The following is an 8,226-nucleotide window of genomic DNA, read 5'->3' on the forward strand; positions in this document are numbered from 1 at the left end:
ACACCGGATCAAGAGTCTGCAGAGCAACATTCAGAGAACTCCAGCCACTGGAAAGCTTTGGAACTTGCTTTTAACATTATTTTAAGTCTGCACCGGTAGTTATTTTTTAATGCACACATTCCTAAAAATATAGACACACAGTATGGAGCATTAACATTGTATAAATTATTAAAGGTATTTCTTTTTTGTATGTTTCTGAAATTAATGCTGATGAAAGGAGCTGAATTGACAGTTCTGAAGAACCTAGTCCTCTATTCCACTCCAGTATGGGCAGGACCAACAGACTTCAGTCTGCTTCGTGAATTTGCCTCAACCCTGCCTTGGAGGGGACCAACCTTAATGACAAGAGGGGAGTTTAGTTTGCAGCTCCTTATGTTCCATGGCATCTCTGGTGAGACTGTTAATGAGGGTACCAACTGGCATGATGGTGATTTTAATAATGATAGATGAAGACTGGTGGTTGTTTTAGGGCTATAGACACCTTCATCTGTATATCAGAACTTTGAATTGAGACTACCCAATTATCTCACCTATAGTTTATAAACCATTAATCATCCATCAGATGGCAATGACTTCGAGTCACTATCAATATAGACTGGATTTGACCATATAAAGTTAAAAGGCAGAAGATTCTGTATCTTATACTTTTGGGTCACCCAGTTCCCTATTTCTGTTACATATTCCAGAGAATGTTTTGTTTCATGTGCATTCTAATGCATCATCCTGCCCTATCATAATATCACTACAACACTTCAAGAGAATAATAAGGAAGAGGGAGCCTCCCTACTTTTTTGTTCATTACAAGAAAAATCAAATGGTTAATGCATCAACATGAACCCATCAGCATCTCAGCATTCTGGCCAGAAGATACAGGAACCATACGGACACTCTGAAAGAAATATATCTGACAATATTGCAAAAAGGGACTTAACTTACACGTACCAAGATGGAGAAAGCAGCAAATAAGCTTTGTACTAAATGGGGCTGGAAGTGAAGAAGGCTGAAAAAGCCATGGAGTTTTGTCACGTACCTGGGAATAAGTAATCTAATTAAGGGCAGATAAATGTTGAAGAGATAGCTTAGTGGACTCTAAACTCCATAGCACAGCATATAGAAAGGACAAGAAGTGTTGGAACACAGAGTCTTTCATGCAAGGTACTGGATAATTAGATCATTTACACACTCATACTGTACTTCAAACAGTGTCATTTGATATAACAAGGTAAGAGTGCTGCCATATGCCCTGTAGAAACCTGAATAGCAATTACAGGCAGTATTTTACACAGTACCCAAAGTTAACTGAAGCTGCCGGGAGTTGTGTCCCAATTCTCAGCGGGAGCTCTGAGGAGCTAACCTGGAGCACTGCTAATCAGGGAACAGGAGCTCATTCGAAATAAAGCTTTCTGGGCTTGGTTTTCACTAGAAAATTAAGTCACACTTGAGGACTTATTAATGTACCTGAAGTTAAATATGACTTAACAGTTAGCGTAGACCAGGATCTGAAACCCAACGGTCATGTCGGTAGGCTGTGGGTAAACCTTACTGAAACCAGCTACCTTTGACCAGCTGACAAAGCTACATATGACTTGTCCCCATCTACACTGACTGCAAAGTTATGTGCTACATCACAGCAGTTAAAGCGACTACTCAAGTTCATGTTCTAAGATGACCTGATTTTCTAGTGAAGACAAGCCCTCCTGAGTTAATTCACTGTGGGCTCCTGATCAGGTTTGATCATTCCAGACTTGTGGAGGTGGCAGGCTCTTGCTGACTCTGAGCTCGGCTACACTTGCGAGTTACCGTGCATTAAAGCAGCCCCGGCCACACTAGCTCACTACCCGTCCACACTGGCAAGGCATGTAGAGCGCTCTGATTCCAGGGGCAGAGCGCTGCTGGTACTTAACCTCAGCAAGGAAAATAACATTTGATGTGCCACTGCTGGAGCGCCCCAGCGTCAGTGTGAATGAGGTGTTGCATTACTGCGCTCTGATCAGCCTCTGGAAACATCCCATAATCCCCTTAAGTCAAGTGGCCACTCTTGTCATTGTTTTGGATATGCCCTTTGAAAGCTTCGTTTGACAGCCGGTTGCTTATCTGCTCCGAGACAAAGCAACCATTACTGCGGAACACTGTGTGTGAGAGAGAAAGGCAGGGGGTGGAGGTGGAGGTGCAGACTGCTTTGGAAATCTTAGACATAGTCTGTGGACCCCAAGGGTCCATGGATGATGGACCACAGGTTGAAAGCCACTGCTCTAGATAGTACTTTTAAAAATGCCTCCTGCCAAAAGAGGATGCATCCATTTTGGGAGTGGGAAGGTTGTTAAGCTCCTTAATTCTAAAATATAAAGGTATGGTCTTCAGTACTTCTCTCTTGACTAAGAAAGCCCCACAGCCTTCCTTCTAGAGCAGAGGTGGGCAAACTACAGCCCACGGGCCACATCTGGCCTGCAGGACTGTTCCGCCTGGCCTTTGAACTCCCAGCTGAGAAGGCTAGCCCCCAGCCCCTCTTCTACTGTCCGCCCTCCCCCACAGCCTCAGCTTGTTGTGCCACCAGCACTGGGCCTACCCAGGTTTTACCTGGCTGCAGCTCAACCTTCTGCCTTCCACACTCCCATGGGGTTAGGGTCTTCCCTGCGGGAGCTTTTCTTCCTCTGTGCAGTTTCTTGACCTTCCCCCCTTCATTGCAGCTTTCTGCTACTCTGAGAAGCAGCTCATCCAGCCCAGGTGTGCCTCGTTAGTAAACAAGGCTGGCTAGCCTCAAGCCCTCCAGCCCTTAAGAGGCAAAACACACTGCTACAATGCTACTAGAATTTAAACAGAATTGGCTAAATCCCTATGATTCAGTCCTCTGTTACTGGATGATCAGTAGTATGTGCAGCCTGTCTTTCTGAGAGGAGGGAAACCAAAGATGTGAATGGTTCATATGGCAAAAGGATTATGTGGGCTCTCTCAGATGGGTACAATGCTACCCAAATCTTGCTTACACAACTCCATACAACTTATTTTCAGCCATCTCACCCAGTTTTAGCAGAAATATAACATATAGGCTCCACCTAAGAATGGGTTCCACCTATATCAAAATGGAACCAGATTGCCAGCATGTAAAATTAAAAAGGTTGTAGAGGTGCTTTTAAACTAGGGGCTGAGGGAAAGCCTAAAGGTCCATAGGATCACACCATTCAGATAGACACATCCTTTAGCAGATGATTTATTAAAGGGGATACTCTATTTCTCTTCAATTCTTACCTGTATTTTATCCACTTCTGTCCTCTCCTTTTTACTATGATATAGTCAAACGAAAAGTCCCATTCAATTACATCTTATGAAGGTAGACAACTAAATACTGACTTATTTTATAAGTGCTTGCATACAACTGCAAAAAGTCTAAATACTCAAATGGGTGAACTTGAGCACCTGGTATTAAACAAGGATATTGATATAATAAGCATGCAGAAACTTGGTGGAACAATGACAATCAATGGGACAGAGTAATTCCAGGGTACAAAATATACAGGAATGACAAAGTAGGTCATTCTGATAGGAGAGTGGCACTACATGTGAAAGAAAGCATAGCGTCAAATATAGCAAAAATCTTAAATGAATCAAACAGTACCACAAACTCTCTATCGACAGAAATTCCATGCTTAAACAATAAGAGCATAGCAGCAAGAATATATTATTGATCACCTGATTGGGATGGTGACAGTGATTGTTAAATGCTCGAGGAGATTAGAGACGATAAGAACAAAAAAACCAGTAATGATGGGAGATTTCAACTACCCCCATATTGACTGGGAACATGTCACCTCAGGATAGGAAGGAGAGATAAAAGTTCTAGACACCATTAATTACTGCTTTTTGGAGCAGCTAGTCCTGGAACCCACAAGGGGAGAAGCAATTCTCAATTTAGTCTTAAGTGAAGCACAGGATCTGGTCCAAGAGGTGAATATAGTTGAACTGCTTAGTAATAGCGACCAAAGTATAATAAATTTAACATTATTGTAGGGAGGAAAACATCCAAGAAATCCATCACGGTAGCATTTAACTTCAAAAAGGAGAACAGCACAAACATGAGGCGGCTAGTTAAATGGAAATTAAAAGGAACAGTCAGTCACAAGAATGAAATGTCTGCAAGCTGCATGAAAAAGAATTTTAAACACCATAATAGAGGCTCACACTATATATACACCCTGAAGGATATGCTTGTGTTCATTTTGAATAAAATGCCGTTTGCAGGGTGCTTAGGCATAGGGAAGCATGCTGGGGCTCACCACCCTAGGAACATTTTAGAGAAGGCCAGGGGAAGGGGGTTGAGCTCAGCATGTAGAATGGAAAACTATGGGAATGTGATAAACAAATCCATATATGGAAAGGTTAAATCTGATTGGTTAGAGGTTTACGTTATGTAACTTGTTATATAAGTGCCATGTGCTATGAAATAGCAAGGGGAGGGGCTCCTTGCTGAAGGGACTCTTACCTGATTTTTGTACCAGGGGCTCTCCCTTTTTACATATTAAATAAAGCCTTGTTGAATTGAATTGAATTGCATCAAATCAAAGTCCCTTGATTTCTGCCCAGCATCTGACTCATTGGGAACCACAAAATCCCAACAACCCCAAATTTAAAAAAAAAATAGTAAGAGGACAAAAAAAACAGCACCATGGTTAAAAAGAGTAAGGCAGGCAGTTAGAAACAAAAAAACATCCTTTAAACATTGACAGTCAAATACTACTGAGGAAAATAAAAAGGGGTATAAATTCTGGCAAGTCAAATGTAAAACTATAACTAGGCAGGCCATAAAAGAATTTGAAGAACACCTAGCAAAAGACACAAAAACAAACAGCATTTTTTTTTTAATACTGTACCTCAGAAGCAGGAAACCTGCCAAACAGTCTGTGGACTGACTGGACGATCAAGGTGCTAAAGGAGCACTCAAAGAAGAGAAGAACATTGGAGAGAAGCTAAATGAATTCTTTGCATTCTCTTCATTGAAGAGGATGTGAGAGAGATTCCTACACCTAAGCCATTCTTTTAAGGTGACAGAGCTGAGGAATGGTCTCAGACTGAGGTGTCAATAGAGGTTTTGGAACAACTTGATAAATTAAACACAAATAAGTCACCAGGACCAAATGGTATTCACCCAAAAGTTCTGAAGGAACTCAAATATGAAATAACAGAATTATTAACTGTGGTATGCAATCTATTCCTTAAATCAGCCTCTGTACCAGATGACTGGCAGATAGCTCATGGTAGACCAATTTTTAAACACCCCTCAGAGGCGATCCTGGCCATTATCCACCAATAAGCCTAACTTAAGTACCAGGGAAATTGGTTAGAACTATAGTAAAAAACCACAATTATCAGACACATAAATGAACAAGATATGTTGGAACAACGAGGAGTCCCTGTGGCACCTTAGAGACTAACAAACTTATTTGGACATAAGCTTTCGTGGTTCTAGCCCATGAAAACTTATACCCAAATAAATTTGTTAGTCTCTAAGGTGCCACAAGTACTCCTGTTCTTTTTGCAGATACAGACTAACACAGCTGCTACTCTGAAACAGAGGGAAAATTACCTTTGTAGTGATAATGAGGCCATTGCAATCAAGGTGAATGTCGCCCATTCCCAACAGCTGACAAGAAGGTGTGAGTATCAGCAGAGGGAAAATTACTTTTTGTAGTGACCCATCCATTCCCAGATATGTTGGGAAAGAGTCAACAGGCTTTTTTCAAAGGGAAACCATGCCCACCAATTTATTAGAATTCATTAAGGGGGGTCAATAAACACGTGGACAACAGTGATCCAGTGGGTATAGTGTACTTGGACTATCAGAAAGCCTTTTACAAGGTCCCTCACCAAAGGCTCTTAAGCAAAGCAAGGGGTCATGGCATAAGAGGAAAGATCCTCTCGTGGATCAGTCACTGGTTAAAATATAGTAAACAAAGAGTAGGAACAAACAGAAAGATTTCACATTGGAAAGAGGTAAATAGCAAGATCTGTACCAGGACCAGTGCTGTTCAACATATTCATAAATGATCTGGAAAAGAAGGTAAACAGTGAAGTGGCAAAGTTTACAGATGATACAAAAGTACTCAAGGTAGTTAAGTCCAAAACTGATTGTGAAGGGTTATAAAGTGATCTCACAAAACTGGGAGACTAGGCAACAAAATGGCAGATGAAATTCGGTGTTCATAAATGCAAAGTAATGCACACTGGAATAGATAGTCCCAATTATACATACGCAGTTATGGAGTCTACATTAGCCGTTACCACTCAAGAAAAAGACCTTGGAGTCATCATGGGTAATTCTCTGAAAACATCCACTCAGTATGCAGCGGCAGTCAAAAAAGAAAACAGAATGTTGGGCATCATTAAGGACAGGATAGATAATAAGACCAAAAATATTGTATTGCCTCTATATAAATCCATGGTATGCCCCATCTCAAAAAAGACATATTAGAATTGGAAAAAGTACAGAGGGCAACAAAAATTATTAGGGGTATAGAACAGCTTCCACCTGAGGAGAGAATAAAAAGACTTAGACTGTTCAGCTTGGAAAAGAGATGACTAAGGGAGGGTCTGTAAAATCATGAATGGTGTGGAGAAAGTGAATAAGGCAGTGTTATTCCTTCACATAACACAAGAATCAAGGGCACCTCAATGAAATTAATAGGCAGCAGGTTTAAAACAAATATAAGGAAGTACTTCTTCACACAATAGACAGTCAATCTGTGGAATTCATTGCCAGGGGATGCTGTGAAGGCCCAAGTATAACTGGGTTCAAACAAGAATTAGATAAATTCATGGAGGATACATGGCTATTAGCCAAGATGGTCAGGGATGCAACCCCATGCTCTGGGTGCCCCTAAACCTCTGACTGCTAGAAGCTGGGAGTGAATGACATGGGATGGATCACTCGAAATTGCCCTCTTCTATTCACTCACTCTGAAATATCTGGCACTGGCTAGATGGACCATTGATCTCACCCAGTATGGCCATTCTTATGTTTGTATAGAATCAATATTATAGTTGATGTAACTGGGCTAGATTTGAGAATCAGTTCTCATTGGTTGTAATTTGGCAAAAGATAGATCCTTGAAAAGATCTCTGTCTTTAAGATCTACACTGTCTTCTAGAGAGACTCTTACCTCCCCGAGGACAATATGGGGAATAAGATCTCAAATCTAACATCCCTGCTGGCCACTGGGTTGAGGATGAATACCAGACACTCCATTTCTGACCTCCCAGGTTAGGCTCATGTAACTACATTTATTTTGATAGTACCCCAGCCAAAACAGGTGAAGTAGGAAGCACACTGTTATCTACTGAAGATGTCAAGCATCTGCACCTCTTTGGCACATCTGCTGTGATAATGCCATTTGGTAAGAGAGTCCAGGACCACATGTGCACAAGAATCAAGCTCACGTTCAAAATTACTTCTGCCCTTAGTTTAATTTTGCTGATAGCAATCCTTAATCTCTCAGCTTCGGACTCAGCGCCTTCCTGTAAGCAAAAGTCTAGATATTCATCCCTGGAAAGTGACAACAGTTCCAAGATCAAAAGAACAGGGGAATGAAACAAAAAAGAAGGCAGTTCTGAAGACAGCCACTTACAAAAGCCTTGACAGACTTAAGGAGTTAAAAACAATGGTCTGGACCAGGGGTAGGTTTAGGCACGTGGGCTGATTTTCAGTGGCACTCACAATGCCCAGGATCTGGCCACCGGTCCGGGGGGGTCTGCATTTTAATTTAATTTTAAATGAAGCTTCTTAAACATTTTAAAAGCCTTATTAACTTTTCACAGAACAATATTTAGTTACATACTACAGATTTAGAGAAAGAGACCTTCTAAAAACATTAAAATGTATTACCAGCACGCAAAACCTTAAATTAGAGTGAATAAATGAAGACTCAGCACACCACTTCTGAAAGGTTGCCGACCCCTGGTGTGGACTTTGGGACTGTAACTCACCTGGGTCAGTAATTGCTTCTAGTGCTACAGAACCGTAAAATTTGTATTGGGCTTGTCTGTGTTATACTGCATACATCTGGCTAATTATCTTTTCTTTTTCTTCAAATAGCTCCACATGGATCCTTTCTTCTCCTCTGTGTTCTTCAACTCTCTTTCTTTCTTCATTAACTTATTCTCCAGGGAGGGAAGCTCTCCTTCTGCCATTGTCACTCTGTAGTCTACACTTCTCTGCTTGGTTTGTTTATCTGAAAC

The sequence above is a fragment of the Chelonoidis abingdonii genome, chromosome 22, assembly GCF_003597395.2.
Source record: "Chelonoidis abingdonii isolate Lonesome George chromosome 22, CheloAbing_2.0, whole genome shotgun sequence".
Classification (NCBI taxonomy): domain Eukaryota; kingdom Metazoa; phylum Chordata; order Testudines; family Testudinidae; genus Chelonoidis; species Chelonoidis abingdonii.